Below are 19,482 nucleotides of genomic sequence, written 5' to 3'. Positions count from 1 at the left end.
AGCTTGTTCTTCCTGGATCAATCAGCAACAACCGATAACATTGTGCACCCAAAAGAACCAACCATATTCAACCTGCTTCTTAAGGACCTCAAAATCTCTTGGGTCGAATACCATAGCAAGCACATAGCATCTATGAGCCTCAGAGTAAAGTAAAACTTCCCTTGAATCATTATGCAATACCCAGTTTTCGTAAACATTTGACAGTTTTTGTCTCAACAAGCATATAAGAACACTGCATACCTTTTCCCGGTAACCATAATAGCACGGACATAAGCATAAGTAGAAAGAGTATATGGATCCAACCATAGCTAGAACCTCGTTGAAGAAACTGAAGAAGCATGTGCATCCTTTGCTTAATTGATAGTGATTCACCCCCTCCGACTTCATAGTTATCACGAACCTCTGAAAATATTGCATCAGTGTCAGAGTCATCATTACTTGGAACTCTAGCCTGACCATGAAAAGAGCTGTAAGTTGTGAATTTGCATCCACTTTTGGATCAGTAGAGCAGCGAATACTCTCATCATCTATCAAAGAATTGTGGGTTGCTTCCTCTTGCAGCTCATGAGAAATAACACAAGGAGAAACTTCGTGCCCAATATCCTGTACTTCAGTCATGTCAGAAATGTCAAGCACACACAAAACATCATCCAAGCAATCTTCTTAAATCTCTTCATCCTGTTCCACTTCACACACTTCTACGGTAGCCAAAGATCCATTGATATTCCCTGAAGACTCTTCATGCACCTCCTCTGAATAGGTACTAGCAGTAGAGAAATCATCCATAATATGTTGTTCATACATACCACAATCAGATAAAAAGACATCAATAATGGCATTCTCTTCTCTCAACCTTGACAACGAAGCATCTCTATTTGCATCTTCATCTTGCTCTGTGATATCAGTACGTGTAAACATATCGTCAGCAGCAATTGTAGACTCATATATACCCTCATGCACATCTTCTATTGACTCCATAATTTCTTGCACTTCATTAGTTACAGTATAAATGTTTTTATCAATGCAATCATAAACCTGTTGCTTTGCTTGACTTCACATGCTTTCATTGTGCTAAGAGGACCATCAACACCTTGTAAAGGAAGATCTTGAACTTCTTGAGAACAATCCATGCTGCAAAGATTACTAGTATGTGGAACACTGACAACAAAATTTTCACCTTCTTCACAAGAATCAATGATAGAAGCAGCTACCATATGAGCAAGCTTTGAAAATTTTTCATCAATGGATTTAGTATGAAATTTGTTATTTACCTGTGCTCGATTGCTTGAAGCATGATCCTCTGGGACAAAATTTGGTACTTGCAAAGCTGCATCTGCTTTAGCTTTACTTCTTGCATGAATCTGCTCCCAAAATTCATCATAGCTGATTGTCTGCAATTGATCTCCATCATCTTTATTGAAAGTAACCTGCTTTTTTTGATCCATCTGCTCTATTTCCAAGGCTATGTGTTGATCACCCACCTGTACAACTGCTTCTTCAAATTTTTTCCAATTATCTGCATACTTATTGATAAGCTTCTATATCTGATCACGTAATTCTGGAGCTACTAACCGGCCAAACTCCTTGATCATATGCTTAGTTGGAATATCCATAAGCTCCATCTCTGACCTGTAGCATGAAAGATATCCATCACTATCATAACCATCGAATGTGCCTCTTTCACCATAAACCTTATCCAATGCTTCTTCCACTTTTTCTTGCTTAATCTCCGCTTCATCTAAAAGAGAAAATCCTCGTGATAAATCTACGTGGCCCAAAGAAAATTGCTCATAAGTAACCTGATGCTGCTGCTGTTGCTGCAAGAAAGCATCCAATAGCTACATCATCTGCTGCACTTGAGACGTCGTCGTCATCCTCTCTACCAAAATTTTCCACCCCGGCTCGCTTCAGGTCGGGTTCACCGAAGATGTCGGGGGACTTTTATGTTCACGAGTTGAGCCGGGTCAGCACCGGGTTGCTCGCTGTGGGAAACGGTGAGAGAAAGATGCACATCTCAAGTGAATATAGCACAAAAGAACACCTTGCACACCTTGAATTGAATTACTTAATGAACTAAAATCTGAATACAAAAAAATAAACTTGATTGCAATAGGCAACAAGTGCTCTTGAACTCGCCGAGCCTATGAGCGGAAGTGCAAATGCCAATCTGTATGGCCTCAATGCCCTTCCCTTGCTCTTCCCGACCACCTTCTCGAGCACAAGCTTAACTTTTACTCGCTATTTCATGTTAAGGCTTTCCATAGAATTACAAAATAGTCTCTTCTAAACTCCTCGGTTTATGTGAATCCTTGGCATCTACAAGCAGGAATCTCTTTGCATCTACAACATTATCATATAAACCTTCTTCAGGTGTGAACTCCTTCCAGTTGATAAAGTTTTCATCATCTTCATATACACATCAATTCTCTTCTTATGCACTTCTTGAATTAGCACCTTGCTTGCTTGATCAAAATAAACGAACAATTCCTCTGCACTTTCGACCTTGCTTGATAACCTCATCAACTCGTGCTCGCTCTGCTTTTCATAACGCTCGGTCTTCCTTCCTTTGCTCGTGCTCCTTCCCTTTGCTCGACAGTTCTTCTCTCTCTCTCTCCAGACGGCGCTCTACCTCCTTGCCGCACGCCCTGGCGGCTCTCTGTCTCACTTGCCGACCCCACCACCGGTGCTCTCAACTCCTGCAGTTGCCGACTCGACCACCTGGCTCTCACACTTGCGCTACTCTCGCTTTAAGAATGCCCTCACGCTGACCTTGCTACTACAATTGATGCCACTTCCTTGATTTGCCACCAGATACACTGCTGCCTACCAACCAAGGCCACACCCAACTGCAACAAGCCCTCGGGCCTCTTTTCCTTGCTCGGATGGCGGCACCCTATCCAGATTTCCCTGGTTTTTTTTCTCTACCGCTTGCTGTCGACGGCACCATGATTTTTCGCCCTCCAGCCGGCTTCCTCTTCAAGCGCTCGTCCTTCTCTGACTCCAGGGCACGCCCCTCCTTCTCTGATGGCGCGCTGTCTACTCTCGGCCCTGAACGGCCAATCTCTGATGTCCCAATTGACGGCTGGCCCCGCCACCTCGTCAGCTCTTGTCTTTTATAACCACCCTTGACGACACACCTTCCACCTGCTGCTTGACGGCCTTGCACCACCACTACCTCTTTTCCTTGCTACTCTTGGCCGTGGCTCTCTGACGGCTTAAACTCTGTCCCCCAGCGGCTTCTGTACGTCGCGCGCTCATCAACCTTTATGACAACGATTTTCCCATGCTTTTTAGTCACCCGACCCTTTATTATTAGGGAGCTCATCATTTTCTTATTCCCAAAATAACTTATGTGTTCTATTAAACAGTAAGCAAGCATTCACATGCTCATACTCCTTCAAGTTGGCCATCGCTATATTCAACGTATTCGGATCGATGAAAAAAATAAAGCCCACCAAGAACCTTTTGTGCTTTCATGAGTGCACCACCTTTGGCTTGTATAACAAACACTATGGTAGGTACAATGTGCACTGCCATCATTTTTGTAGCCTCCTTGACTTCGTCGATGTCTAGTTCGTAAAACACCACCATAGCTTTGATCTAGCTTAGCTCTTTAAGCACACATTATTCGGCACAAATATCGACCAAAGCTTCGCCAATCGCAACCTTACGTTCATGAGTGCTTCAACCGCTCTTGCATCATCGGCATGAGTGATACCGTCAGTCGAGGTCAAATCCCATAGCATAATCTTCACTCCAAAAACTTCTGACATTGACGACTTCAGACTCCAAGAAGTGATATAAAAAATCGTTCCCACGCCACATGACGGCCATTGCAAGCTTCCATCGTTCGAAAATGCTATGCTCCTAACCATATTCCGAGCACTCATAAAAAACACTGAATATGTGACTCCTGTATGAAATTATCCATTTAGACGTACGACATCACGACATCGTGGGCAAGAGAATTGATTGTTACTGGATCCCATTGTACCATGTGAATTACAGATTGGATGCGGACAGAGGACTCATGAAACTTGAGGTCCCCTTCCCCCTTCCAGTCACTTGGGAGCCTGACAATGCGAACATTAAGGGCGATATCCTCTTGTCGTTGTCGTTCGCATAGTGTGAATGCCACCCGGTCTTCGACCTTGCGAGAGATTACCTCCCGTACTTGGCTTTTGATCTCCTTTGTGAGGGTGGTCTCGACTTTCTCCGTTACCTCAGTAAAATTGACTTCCATCTGTTTCACTTCCTCTTTATAATTTTCCATTGTGGCAAGCTGATCCTCGAGGGTTGCAAGCCTTTGTTTTAGCTGAGCATTCTCCTTACGGAGTGATTTGAATTCAATTTGAAGGCGGGTGATGATGTCCCCCTTCGGAGGTGTTGCCACGACTCCGGGGAAGCTAAGTTTACCGTGAGACGAGGCACGGGTAGCCATGGGACTCCCTTCTTAAGGAAAACACCCTTCTTGAGGTCGAATAACAAACGCCCTTCTTGGGAGGTTGATGTCGTGCAGGTTGTTGCCTTGCTTGGGAGGTTGTTGTCGTTGCAGATGTTGTCGTAGGGCAACAGGTTGGAATCGCAGCAAGTTGTTGCATCGTTGTCATGCCAGGTCGCACAGTTGTTGCACCAGGTTGCAGCAGGCCATTGCTTGATTTGGGGGACGGGGCTATGGATTAATGTATCCCCATAGGGCAGCCTCTTGTCCTCGGGGAGGCTGAGGGGGAGAGGATGATGACAAGTGTGACAGAGGCTAGGGTTACGATGCGAGAGAGAGAGAGAGAGAGAGAGAGAGAGAGAGAGAGAGAGAGAGAGAGAGAGAGAGAGAGAGAGAGAGAGAGAGAGAGAGAGAGAGAGAGAGAGAGAGAGAAGGAAACAAATAAGAAGAGAGATTATAGATTGAAGAGGAGAAAAATAAAACACACCTTAATTTGAAGGATGCTCCGTTGTACACGTGCTGAAACTCCCTCAATATTTTCCCTTCCTTTTTTGTCGAAAGACAGTGCCAAAAAAGGGCCAGCCACATCCACGCATTGTGTGGTGAGAATGAAGCCCAAGCACTCTCTCTTTCTCTTTCTAATTGTTCCCTTCGTGACAGTTTGAACGTGGCCCCGAACACCTCATGAGGCAGTGATCATGGGAGGCATTTGTTATCAGTTATTTTTCTTGATATGGTCACACGCTTAGATGTCCCTGGCATCATGCAACTATGCACACAAAATTGTAACTATGTTGAATTCATCATAGTTGCAATTGTAACCTGTTAATGCACTGATAACGAGACTTTGTCCGCAACCGGCAAGCGTTCGTGTTTCCACATACACGCGCTAGTCGTCTTCGATCGAGTTTTCAAAAATTGATAATTGTATTATGTATGACCACGTCCTGAATTGTGTACCAATCACATGGGCACATAGTGTCTCAACAATTTTAGCAAAATATCACTTCAAAGTTGAGTCACCCTTTGTATTTGTAAAAGTAAGGGCTTTACGGCCTGGTTCAAAGGAGGCGATGGAAATCCATTACACAGGGCGTCAAAGCTCGGTGGCAAAAGCTGATTCGATGTAGCTAAGATTGTCTTCCTTTGGCAACAACTGATTTGTTGTAGCTAAGATTGTCTTCCTTCGGGCCCGCCATTTTCCTTCCGACCTCCCCCCCCCCCCCCTCCCCCCCCTTGGAGGAGCTGATGGCCTCTCTCAACCTCTCTCTCTTTTTCACTCTTCATCGTTCAGACGAGGCGTTGGTAGACCTGCACCAAGCTTTTCTTCCTCCAGCCTTGTCTGCACCTAGCCTAAGAATATTATTGTGACAGACTGGTCTCATATTTATTTCTTGAGAAAAAGATCCTTCTATTAGTTAATAAACTGCCCATAGGGCTACAACCACCTCTACAACATAGGGCTACAACAATCATGATGGGGAGACTCTCCCAATGAAAAAATAGCATATGTTCAACGAGGCTAAATCAAGAGATGGGAGGAGGAAAAAGCCACATAGGTGGACGGTAGTGCCATCTGAGCACACCTTGGACCATGGTGAAAAAAGACCCAGGACGCCGGAGTTGAAGGAAAGCCTCTCTACGCTCTCACATGCATCATGAGCAGCTTGTAGTTGTGCCTCTCTCTTTGCCTACATCACTCAAAATGACAGAATAATACATTGCATCCATTTTGGCAACTCACAGACAATTCCATGATCAACATTCACTCACTTGACTAGTATTTATGGACAAAAAAGTGCTACCAGTATTTTGAAGGAAGCCAGTATCATCTCGAGCTCCGGTGCCGTCTAATAAAATGTCAAATGCAAATATATGAGAAGATGGAAGTCAACTCAGAACTTTTGGAAAATACTAAGACAAAAGAAAGTTGAACTAAGGATAAGAATTGAGAGGAGAAATCTCCAAAATAGTCAAGCTTGGCATCATCATCTAATGGGGCATTCTTATTGAAAACAAACCGCTCCCAATCAGCGTCAACGCCCTTAGCTGTGTCTTTGGAAACTGCAAAAGGCAAGGCCTTGTTTTCAAATGCCTGCCCCAACCTGTACATTACATTAATGGCAGCAGCGAGAGCAGTAGTTAAGTAGAACACGTAAACTGTGGGCAGGTTCCGTTCAAGCTAGCAAAAGCTTATAATTAACGTTGTAGGGAGTATTTGGACTGGTGTAGGAGAGCTCTCTCTTGATCACGAGTTGGTTATCTCTTCAATGATATTGAGTCGTGGCCACACTTCCGAAAAACAACCCTGCATCAAAGGCGTATGCAAGCAATACCACTTTCAGAGAAGAAACCATATTGGCTTACCGATACACACCACCCAGCTAGTAAGCGCTGCAAGAGAGACTCACAGGTAATGGAGAGCTTGAGTACATGAGGAGAGTCCAACAGTCGATACAAGCAACAAGCCCACGCACGCACTTTGTTGGGGGGGGGTGTACACAGTCCCCTCGTGTACCACCTTCCAGTGTACACAGTCCCCTCGTGCTTCCCTGCAATAACACAGCCGAGTGGGATAAGCGGCATCCAGATGGGGGCACGCCATTGGTTCTTCATGGGGTTTCCAATGGAAAACGAGTGGTAGCCCCCCGCCTTGTATTGGGCAATTATCACACTGACTAGTCACCACCTTTCGACACTTCCCATGCGGACTATTATCACCTCATGCAACCCCTTTTTTTAACACATGAATTCAAAAAACCTTAATTTATCCCACCTACCCTAAAAAAAAAAGCCACCAGCATACATTCACATGTAGAATGACACCTAGCGACCCTGGCCAATACCCCAAGTCCGCAAAATTTTTGAAATTTCCCACCCTTCACTCCTTAGGTGGCACTCTTTTGGCCCCTTTACCCTAGTTTCCTACGGCGTTAAAACAATCTTCTTCTTCTCCTCCTCTCTGTCTCTTTTATTGTCTTTTATTGGAGTGAAAGGCACCGTCTCCAATCGCCTTGTGAAGGTGACCTCTTTGTTGGTAGCAGGCTGAAGGATGGGCAGAAAACGAAATGCATTAGGCGGGCGAAATAATTAGTGGAAGGGAGGTTAAGATCTTGATCATGGTTGTTAGATAGCTGGTGACGAGGTGCTGATAATTTGCCATTTGGAGTGGAACTAACAGGAGCTCTGTGCATGGAGGAGGCAAGAATTTTTTGTGACTCTTGTCATAGGTGCCACAGACAGCAAGAAGGCAGCCACACAACCGAACCACAGACAGGATATTTCTATACTTGGTAGCACGTGAGTTGCAAGTTGGACAAGCATCTTTCATTAGGGCTCAGATGCAAAGGACAAATGCCTGTGGAGATGGTGGCCACCAAAGTGCGGCTGTGAAGACAGTTGCAAAGGCAGAGGGCCTGCGCTTCTTCTACCGCTCCAGCAAACAGACTTTTTTATGAGAGCTTGAGGTATTTTCCCATTCAAAGCATTTGGGTTTTCTAACTAGGCGAGTCTGTGGAAAAGGGTTACTATGTTTCGTGTTTTCGGGTGTTTTGGGGTTTAAGTTGAGCTTGACATTTATGTTTTTTGGAAAAATCACCTGGAACCTTGAACCAAGTTGTTGGAAAGTGTGCTTCATCATCGTAGCGTTGTAGTAGTATTAAAATAGATTTGAAGGCTTAGAAACTATTTCCAAGGCTATGTAAACTCAAAAGCAAAAGCAGAAGGCACAAAAGAATGATTCATATGGTATTGGTGAGAGATCCAAGGAGGAGGTGATGTGTCATAAGTGTGGAGAATGGGGGCATATACGGATGAATTGCTCGAAGAAGTCTGATTTTTACTTGGTATCTTGTGAGGCGGCTGCTATTGCACTTGTTCTGGCCTTCACACACTCGGTTCACCTATCTCACTTTCATCAGGGACTCACTAAGACGTGTAGGTTGATAGCACTCTTGTCAGATTTCTTTCACAGCTTCAAGCTCGGGCGGTGGCTTCTACTTCCTTGACAGAGATTAGAGGACTTGTTTAGTCTTTGAAGGATGGTGTGGTAGACAGTCAAAGTTTGTACATCTTTGTGATAATCGGGCACAAGATGTGTATATTGGCTTCTGGCATTGTGAACTGGACTTTGGAGCAGGATGGCTCGAGTAGTGTAATAGGCTTGGACACCCAAGCGAGAAATCAATAGCAATACATGAATAGAAATTGCAACAAAGTGAAGCATATCTCTCTCTCTCTCACACGCGCGCGCGCACACACACACACACACACACACACACACACACACACATATATATATATATATATATATATATATATATATATATATAGAGAGAGAGAGAGAGAGAGAGAGACGAAGTGGTGGAGTTCCGCTTCCAAATGCACCGGCCCCAAAGTCTGGTGCTCCTCTCGGTACTTCTTTCTTTATTAATGATCATAGTGTATATATATACATACATACATACATACATACATACATACATATATATATATATATATATATATATATATATATATATATATATATATATATATATATATATATATATATATATATATATATAGAGAGAGAGAGAGAGAGAGAGAGAGAGAGAGAGAGAGAGAGAGAGAGAGAGAGAGAGAGAGAGAGAGAGAGAGAGAGAGAGAGAGAGTGTGAGTTCCACTTCCAAATGCATCGGCCCCAAAGTCTGGTGCTTCTCTCGGTACTTCTTTCTTTATTAATGATGATAGTGTATAACTGTTGGGAGGTAAGCTCTGCAATTTGCTTCCAAGTCGATCTGCTAGAGCCACCCTCGTGAGAGACTTACATAGGTTACAAGGGGCCCCTAAAGTGGGTGTCCCAATTTGCTTTTCATCGTCTTAACACAAGGACCAAAAAGCTCATGCACAATTGCCTATAGGTTGTTGCATAGATTGCCATGTGACAGTCCGCAAATCACGGTGCGTTTTACGAGTAGCAGTTACACGTTATCAACTTCGTAAATTTTTGGTCCGACCTCTTCTCTTCTTGCTCAATTAGTAAGTACATGCCATGTCATCACAACTGCGACATTATCCCCCTTCCCCCGAAAGAGGGTAGTCACCCTCGATTATGCTTGCAAGACAGACAAAGGACAAAAACTAGCTCGATAGACATTGATTCTATGCACACATTGTATTAGACTACATACATCCAACACTTGCACAAAGACACCAGTCATTGAACAATCATCATCACATTCACATCATTATTCCCATTGAGATCTTAGATTCAAATTATGATTATTATTTAGCAATCGTATCCAAACTGCGTTGATCTTTTCACGAATGTCTTGATCTACTAAATCTTGTTACTATTATATTCACATCACCTATTATGCGAGCATATTATCTTTTTGACACATACTCAAACATGCACACATAAGGGAGAACATGTAACAAGTTCTTCCAATTTCAATGTACATTTTTGATAAACTCATTACCCTAGAATACTGTCAACTTGTCAGTTGTCAGGTGCAGCGGAATTGAAATGGTGAAGATATGGACTTTACACTTCCATAAATCTTATACTTCTTTCTTTGCTTTAATGTGTGCTGCTTAGCACGAATGATGGTTCCTTTTATTTCTTTGTGGAGAGAGAGAGAGAGAGAGAGAGAGAGAGAGAGAGAGAGACTCAATGGGGTCCCAATCAACTCTCTCAAGGGCCCCCACACTGTTGCCGATATGGTATTTTCTTTTGATTGCGTTATTGGAATGTACACAAATGCAATACGTTAATGGAGACTCTACTAACTCAAACGGAGGATGTCGCCGCTGTGTCAGAAAAGTTACATAGAGACATTGCTATATAAGTTTGGTCTTGAGGATTGCAAACCTATTGCCACTCCCATGGAAACAGGTTTGAAGTTGAGTCTTCATGATGCTGGTGATCGTATTGATGTCACTCTTTACCAAACTGCTGTTGGTTGCCTCATTTATGTATGCAACACGAGGCCGGATATTCAGTTTGCAATCTCATAGGTCAGTAGATTTATGCATAGCCTAGGGTCTAAGCATTGACAAGTTGTCAAGAGGATTTTTCGCTACTTGAGTGGCACTTTACATCTTGGCTTGTTTCATTCCAAGGGGGGATCATTGTTGCCCATTCAGATTGGGCTGGTTGTTTTGACACACGAGTGTCCAGATGTGGTTTTTGTTTCATGCTTGGCAGCTCATGCATATCATGGTTGAGCAAGAAGCAACCTATTGTGGTCACTTCCAGTTATGAGGCTGAGTACAGGACATTCTTCACAGCTACGGTTGAGTGTGTATGGCTCAGACGCCTTATGGCTGATATGGGTGTTGGATAGGACATTGCCAACACTATCTACACTGAGAGTCAGAGCGCATTAGCAGCTGCGAGGAACCCATTTTTTCATGCTCGCACAAAGCACATTGAGGTGCATTACCACTATGTTAGGGAGAGGCTCTCATTAGGAGAGATCAACTTGGCTTATGTGCCAACACAGGACAACCTTGCAGATCTTTTCACAAAGGCATTGTCTTGTGAGAAGTTCGAAGCTTTTCGCAAAGCTTTGGGCTTACTCCCGTTTGTGGACTGATCATGTTCTCAGGGCATGGCAGTGGGCACTTCCCTTTACTCTATGTGCCAGCTCTCATTCACCGCATCACTCCCAGGGGGGATTTGTTACCATATACATGTGGTAGTGATGTGTGTGAACACACTTAGGACTGCCGAGCCAATTTTCCCCTCACTAGGAGGTTTCTTCCTCCTTGCATTGTATATACACCCATCACTCTAGGGCTAACTTATCTATCCATTGCACACGAAGTAATATACTCTCTGTTGTGTGCCTTGAGCTTTCTTCGTCTTCTCCAAGCTTTGTGTGTTTTCCTGCAACGCTAATTCCAACACCTCCAATGTATGATATCTAGGTCCAACAACTTACGATTCTGTACTCTACCCAAGCAGGCTAGAAATTGTGCTTGACCCCTTCCTCTGTCAAACAATGGATAGATACCACCTCTCTCTCGGTGGTTGGGGGCAATTCGGCGCATAATGTCCTTCTCCACAATTGTAACACCTGCTCGATAATGGCCTTGCCCTGCCTCTTGCTCCTATTGGTTTCCCTCTATCCATCACACAAAACTGCAATTCTTGCATTTGCTCGGATAAATCCTGTACCGTTCGCACCCAATTTTGTGGAACAACCGCTACACCTAGGTTTCTATGATTCTCCTCATGAACAACCTCTCTTGGACCCTAAGGTTGGGTAGGAACCATTGCTTCATAGCCAGACACGCCTTGCTCAATCTTCTTTTTTGTCTTTCTGCTCTTGGCCTTTGCACTCGCCACTGCACCATTATAATTATTTGGGCTTTTAAAGTCCACCTTTTCTCTCACTTTAAATTGTAGGCATGCCAAGAATTTGTCTAGTTTGAAGTAGTCGCCATTAGCCAACTGTATGGCTTTGCCCAACATGCTTCAAAATGATCCAAAAACAAACTGAATTCTTCACTTACATCTTGCTTGAGTGCCTTTAGTTTGGCATCCATCTCGACTGGAGACACCTCTTTGCGAAAATCATGTAGAAAACATGCCCATAGAGCCGGCCAAGCATGCCTCGTCTCATCTTCCAAAGCTTTATACCATACTTTCGCTTACCGCGTATCACCAAAGGGAATGTCTATATCTTGTTGACTTCGTTTGGCATATGTAGTGATAGTATGTACAACTCCAAATCTGCAATTCACTCATCAAGACTCTCTTCACCTGTGAAAATTGGCCCATAGCTTCAGACGCCATGTCCACCAAAGCAAACACCTGTGCTTTCAAAGCTTTATACCATACTTTCGCTTACCGCGCATCACCAACGGAAATGCCTGCATCTTGTTGACTTTCTTCGGCATACACAGTGAGACAGCACATATAGCTCAAATCTGCAATTCACTCGTCAAGACTCTCTTCACTTGTGAAAATTGGCCCATAGCTTCGAGACGCCATGTCCATGCCAAAGCAAAAACCTGTGCTTTCTCATCTAACTGAGAGCAATTAGTGTGCTCTTCTGTGGGGGCACCAGAAGATGTAGAGGGGGAATAGGGAACACACCCGAAACACAAACACATGCCTCTCTATAGCTCAGGGCATTCACAACACCCCTATCCTCTCAGAAACACCTTCAAAAGATGCTAACAAGCCACTACCTGCACACCTCTCAATGCACACGCTAGCAAGACCGTCATTAAACTCACACACATTGCCAATGCTCGTTTCAACACACCCAACGCACACCGCATCTCAATTTTCACTCCCTTTGCACCACAAAGCGGCCTGCGGCGGACACACACTTACACGCACGCAAAGAGCAAGGGAAAAGAGAGGGAGAGGGGGAAACAACACTGGGAACAAGGGGAACGGCTTCCAATTGCTCAACACAACGCACTTACAACCATAACATCGCTCATCGACGAGCTCACACCAGAACAAATAGCCCCAAGGGCTCACTCTGCTTTCTCAAGACACACAATCCAAAACTTGGAAAAAAGCTCTTTAAAATTAGTAAAAAGGGGGTTTTATAGAGGGTCCCCACCCTTTTTAGCAACTTCAATTTTGATTGGGCCTTTAGGAGGCCTTATTTGACAATTTTTGCAAGGTTTGAACTCCCTTGGCCTATTTCCTTCGCACTCCCTCTCACTTCATCACACTTGAGCTCTCGAGGATGAACGGTAGTGCCTTCCTCATTTTGCCTTCAAAATTTTGGGGGCTCAGAGAGCCGCGTGGGAAACCACCCATAGGTAGGGCTGCCACGTCATCACTGCGGATTATGGCCGTCGGCAACCGCCATCCAAGACCAGCAACACAAGTGTCGCCACAAGCCGCCTCGCACGCCCAGAGCCGCTTAGCAACGCCCCTGCAGGCTCCGCCCCCATGGCCAAGGCCTTGAGGAGCTCCAACTCCACTGCGTTGCACAATGAAGGGACAACCACCCACATAATACGCACTCGTCCCCGGGGCTCACATGTGGGCTAAAGCGAGCGCCATGTGGGGCTGCCTGGATGCCCCAGCCTCCTTGGGCTCCAAAAAATTCCAGAAGTTCCCCATAAAAATTTCAAAAGAAGCCCTCTTTTTTTACCCAACTACCTCAGACCACGTTCCTTGCTCAATGTCCGATGGTCGAGCCGTAACATCCACCTGAAAGCCTTTAACCCGGCCTTCAACCTGTGCAAGTCCCACCGCCTTCGGACTCAAGGCTGCAAAAACCCGAGAGAAGCACCTGGCATCATGCCCCAAATACCCTGACAATGCAACCGAAGTTTGCCAATGACAGGTGTAATGGCTACGTCCCTGCCGGGTGTTGAAACCGGCCCGTAGGACGGTAGGCTTTGGCTTTCACCTAAATTTTTTTACTTTAGACACACACAGAGAGAACGTGCAAAGGAAACCTGCGACGGGAATTAACACTTAAGCACACACACGGCTCGGAAGCTAGAATGCTCTGAGCAGACGCCGACAACCTGTAGGCCCCAAAATTGGCAGCCCTTTCGATAGTTCTTTATACTTTGAGAGGGTAAATTAAAAAGTAGAGTCCCGGGAATCCTTTACCTGTATCCCGCTAGATACGACCTGTTTTGGCCAAATTTCGGCAGCATAACAGCCCCAAAACTTGCGCGAAACCAATTCCGATGTTGGAACTCACTTCCATTGGCATAAACCCTCTGATTGCCGTAAATTCAGCACACTGTATTTACTGGTTTTTGCCCTGTTTTCAGCCCTAAACAGTCCCCGAACTGTCCTCTGTCAGTGGGGCAATGTTCCCAATGGTTCTCGCGTCCGTATGTCTGAAAAACAGTCAATTTACAGCGCATATGCAACGTCGAAAACGCACCTGTACGGTGAGGTTATGACCCTCACCAGTGCCTGCTTTGGAGTAGCAATTAGCTACCCCTGTTCCTGCTCGAGGAGGCTCTTGCCTCAGCACAAAAGCATGAAACCACACAGCTGTACAACAGTCAAATGAAGAGCCCTCTTGTGGGGCATCACATAATTGCACGTAGGGGAGAGAGAGCAGTGTGTAGTGCGCAGGGCATCACTCCTAGCACCACACTATACATAGAGTGGAAAGAAAGCACTCCATAGCTCTTAACCTGTGCAGTTGCAAAATGAGGCCTCTCCTAGCTAAAAATTCAACGCCCATTTTTTTGCATGAGGCAAGTACACAAGAAAGTGCCACTTGGCACATTTACAAGCATTTGCCTGTTTCGGGGTTGCCGCCTAAAAGTCTCCCGACTGGTTGCCCAATTGACTTTGCGGCAGAGTTGTAAAGTGTTCCCTTGGTCATACCGAACGTAATGACGCGAACACATTTCACGGCCCAAAATAGCAGTTCTTTAATTTTTAGAAGATGCTTCCGTTGGCTCCCATCGGTCATCTGACCATCTATCCTCATTGGGACCGCATCCAAAAGTGCAATGTGGCCCAACTGTCGGATACTTTCTGTTGGTGATCCCACCTTGACTACATGCCTTTATTGAGTTCACTTCCTAGTATCCACCAACTTGCTAAGTGCGACGGGGGGACCTACATGACCTTGCACTGAGCCTAGACATCCTCTTACTATACGAATTCCAGTGCCGACCAACTTCCCGTCTGCGGGTGAAACTACCGTTCACATTGGCCATACAATGTCTGTAACCGGCCTGTTAACTTCAAAAAGGGCGACAGACTTTACTTCAAACTTTGATTTAGCTTTCACCCATTATTAGTCGTCTATTCTACCTGTGCTATAATGACACAAGAGAGGGGAATGGGATACAGATGCTAGAATGCATCTGTATGCGAGTCAGACACTAGATTGGCCCCTAAATAGGCGCCCCTTTCGGTATTTCTTTATTCTTTAAAAGAGGGAATAAAAGCTGTGGTTCCCTACAAGTTGCCCCGCACAATGTCACCAGCGTGTGACTACTATCTATCCTTTTTGTTGATTTCTTTCTTATTATCTATTTACTTTCACTTTTTGGAAACACCCCTCGTGAAATCTAACTGCCCTGCATTGCATAGCTAGTGTGGAATTGTCCAGAGGGAGTCCAGGCCTGAGGGCAAGAGAGCACTAAGGTTGGACAAGGACTATGGTTAGCCAACTGGGGTCATTGACTAGCCAAAGTGGAATCCTTTGCTACAGAGGCTACATTTTAGTTTTGGATGTGGCCGCGGTGTACAAAGAGGGTCGGATGACCTAGAAAGATCCTAAAATTTAGGGAACTGCTATTTTGGGACCTGAAAATGTGTTGGCGTCATTACCTCCGGAATGACAAGGGGAACATTTTCTTACTCTGCCGTGAAGTCAATTGGGCAACCGGTTGGGAGATTTTTAGGCGGCAACCCCGAAACGGGAAAATGCTTGTAAATGTGCCAAGTGGCACAATTCTGTGCACTTTCCTCATGCAAGAGAAGGGGGTGCTGAATTTGAAGGGGAAAGGGGCTGTTTTTGCAGAATTTGTCACAAGTTAAGAGCTATGGAGTGCTTGCTTTCCCTCTTATGCACAGTGCGGTGCCAAGAGTGATGCCCTGCACGTTACGCACTGCCCTCTTTCTCCCCTTTGGCAGTATGTTATGCCTCACTAGTGGGCTCTTCATTTGACCAATGTACAGTTGTGTGGGTTCATGCGCGATTGCCGAGGCAAGATCCTCTTGCACAGGTACTGGATTAGCGAGCGCCTAATTCCCCGCGCAGGTACATGTGAATTCGGAGAGGTTTCACGTTAGAAATCTCGTCCGATTCAAAGGGCAAGTAGCTCTACAGGTGCAGGAGCTCGAGGACTTGCTATGGATGCGACCGGCACGCGAAACGGAGCCCAAAACAGTGAATTACAGCCTGCTGTGTATTTTTGCAGGTTTAGGGTTTTGGCCCTAAACGGACCCTAATATCCCCAGGAGGTTCGGGGACGCAAGGGGACCGCTGTCTAGCGCATTTTCGGGGCTGAAAACAGAGAATTCAGCGTGCTGCAGATTCTCGCCAGGTTTTGCAAAGTGCCTGTATGCGTCGGGAAAGTCGGCCAATGCGTGGGAATACTGACTGTGAAGGGTTCTAGTACAGTTATGTTGCCGAAATCAAGCCAGAACAGTCAAAATTCAGCCAAGGTTGTGCGGGGCAGCTTGGAAAGAACCACAACGTATATTCCCTCTTTTGAACAATAAAGAAATACCGAAAGGGCCACCTAAGTTAGGGGCCAATCTGGTGTCGATCTACTCATACAGGTGCAATCTAGCATCTGTATCCCATTTCCCTCTCTTGTGTCACTATAGCGCAGGTATAATAGACGACTAATAATGGGTGAAATCTAAATCAAGGTTTAAAGTAAAGTCTACCGCCCTTTTTGGATTGAACAGGCCGGTTACATGGTTCCATCGACGCGATTAAATCACTTTTTCCCATAGAAGTGAGCCTTGGTCAGTTTAGGCTTGAAGACACAGGGGATCATAGACCAGACACAGGAAATTGCAATTATGGCTGACAGACCAGATGATGTGACTGAAGAGGTTTCCTCTTCACAGGGTCAACAGGCACATGAAGTGGGTGAGTCCTCAAGACCACCACAGACAAATGATGATATATTCAGGACCCAGTTGGCTATTGCTGTGGCTACTGCTGGATGGACAATGTCATGAACACTATCTTCTTAAAGATGGGTTCATGATGATGCATGGCAAATTGTGTGTCACAAAGCCATTGCGACGCAAAGTTATGGAAGAGAATCATGTCCCACCGTATGCAGTGCTTCGTGGTATCGATGCTACAGTTAAAGCGGTTGAGACATTCTTCTACTGGCCTACATTGAGAAGAGATGTGGATGCCTTTGTGCGAGAATGCCTAATATGCCAAAAGGTCAAGTTTGACAGGCAAAAGACACCATGGTTATTGCAACCACTACCTATTCCAGATAAACCATGGGAAAGTATTGCTATGGATTTTATCTTTGATCTTCCGAGAACGAAGACAGGAAACGATGGTATTTGGACCATTATTTGCAGATTCAGCAAACAGACTCATTTTATTCCTGTCAGGAAGAAGATAAAGCCAGATCAGATAGCATGCTTGTTTATGAGCAATATTTTCAAGTATCATGGCATGCCACAGTCGATTGTTAGCGACCGTGATCCACGCATGACAAGTTTGTTCTGGAGAGTCTTGTTTGAGAATATGGGCACCACGCTCAAATTCTCTTCGTCATTTCATCCTCAAACAGATGGGCAGTGAGAAGAGGCAAATTCTACTGTCCTAGATCTGCTGAAGTGTTATGTGTCAGAGCATAAAGGAAAGTGGGAGCAGTATTTGCCATTGGTGGAGTATGCATACAATAATACAGTGCATTCATCAACTGGCAAGGCACCCTTTGAGATAGTTGAAGGTGGCAAGAAAGTTCCTCTCATACTGCATACAAAGGACAAGATATTTGAAGCAGATAAGTATGTTCAGGACATGGATGAAATGTATAAGAAGGTCAAAGTGGCCTTAGAAAAGACTCAAGCAAAGCAAAAGAAAGCAGCTGATCGTCACCGTCGTGAAGTGGTATATTCACTTGGTGATTGGGTGCTTTTACGCTTTGAAAAGGCAAGGTTAAAGAAGATGAAGGGCAAGGAAAGACTGTTTCCAAAGCTCAGCATGCGTTACTATGGGCCTTTTCGAGTGTGCGACATAATCAGTGATGTTGCATATAGGTTGAAATTGGTTGACAGTTGGAAGATTCACAATGCGTTTCATGTGAGTCTTCTCAGACCCTATGTGGGTGAGGTGCCAGAAGATATGCCAGTTGAAGATCAGCCGGAAGTCGAGGAACTTGACGAGATCTTGGTCCCTGAACATATTTTGGCACAAAGAAAGGAAAGTGAAAGGCAAGGTTGCTAGGCGTTACTTAGTAAAGTTCAGAAACTATCCACCAATGGATGCTAAGTGGATGGAAGAAGGTGAACTTGCAGAATCACCAACTGTGTTATCACTTTACCTTGAAGCCTTCGGTTTGCAACCTACCTTGACCCCTTGAGTTTCAGAGCTACATGGATTGTCAGTGTGACAATGGCTCCTGAAACAAATGATGTACATGGTATTTAAAGTGAGCTCAAATGAAATACATGTTACATGAATGTTACAGTTGTACAGATTGTCAGTTTGGCAATTGCTCTTATGGAATGTCCAAAAGTTTGGTTAGTGCTATAGAAGTGAGTATTTCTTGTCAGTTTGTCAAGGATACAGTAATTGCTTCTATTAAAGAGTACATGTGTAACTGCATTCTTAAACTGTCGGTTTGGGTATGCTTGAAAGTGTTACGGGATCCAACGTGTACTATAAGACAGTGGCAAAATGTGCAGCTACCATTTTGTCATTGGAAAGTTAGTGACTCAAAGCAATGGCAGAGTGCGCAGCTACCACTATGTCATTGGGACAGGGTTCACACGCAGGCAATACATGAGTCGACGAGGTGTTGAATACACCAGGGTTGACAATGAGCATGTATGTGTCGTACATGTGTCGACAGGTGTTGAATACATCAGTGTTGACCGTGAGCATGTACGACATAGATGCAAACGAGGACGTTTGAGATTTCAAGAGGGGGGTATGTCACCAGCGTGTGACTACTATCTATCCTTTTTGTTGATTTCTTTCTTATTATCTATTTACTTTCACTTTTTGGAAACACCCCTCGAGAAATCTAAATGCCCTGCATTGCATAGCTAGTGTGGAACTGTCCAGAGGGAGTCCAGGCCTGAGGCCAAGAGAGCACTGAGGTTGGACAAGGACTATGGTTAGCCAAGTGGGGTCATTGACTAGCCAAAGTGGAATCCTTTGCTACAGAGGCTACATTTTAGTTATGGATGTGGCCGCAGTGTACAAAGAGGGTCGGATGACCTAGAAAGATACAATGGCAGCATCTCCTAAAATTTAGGGAACTGCTATTTTGGGACCTGAAAATGTGTTGGCGTCATTACCTCCGGAATGACAAGGGGAACATTTTCTTACTCTGCCGTGAAGTCAATTGGGCAACCGGTTGGGAGACTTTTAGGCGGC

At 44.8% G+C, this 19,482-nt stretch overlaps 1 long non-coding RNA gene across 1 annotated transcript in view; it reads left to right on the top strand.

Moving 5' to 3' along the window:
* The first annotated feature begins 7,324 nt into the window (after positions 1–7,324).
* LOC147429909 (uncharacterized) overlaps positions 7,325–19,482 on the top strand; it is a 49,760-nt gene continuing 37,602 nt past the window's right edge. The window contains exon 1 of the long non-coding RNA XR_015185910.1: positions 7,325–7,908. This is a non-coding gene — a long non-coding RNA (uncharacterized LOC147429909). The remainder of the gene's footprint in view (positions 7,909–19,482) is intronic.

The sequence above is a fragment of the Adiantum capillus-veneris genome, chromosome 22 (genome assembly GCF_014529385.1).
Source record: "Adiantum capillus-veneris isolate H3 chromosome 22, ASM1452938v2, whole genome shotgun sequence".
NCBI lineage: Eukaryota > Viridiplantae > Streptophyta > Polypodiopsida > Polypodiales > Pteridaceae > Adiantum > Adiantum capillus-veneris.
This window is presented reverse-complemented; position numbering and strand designations above follow the sequence as displayed.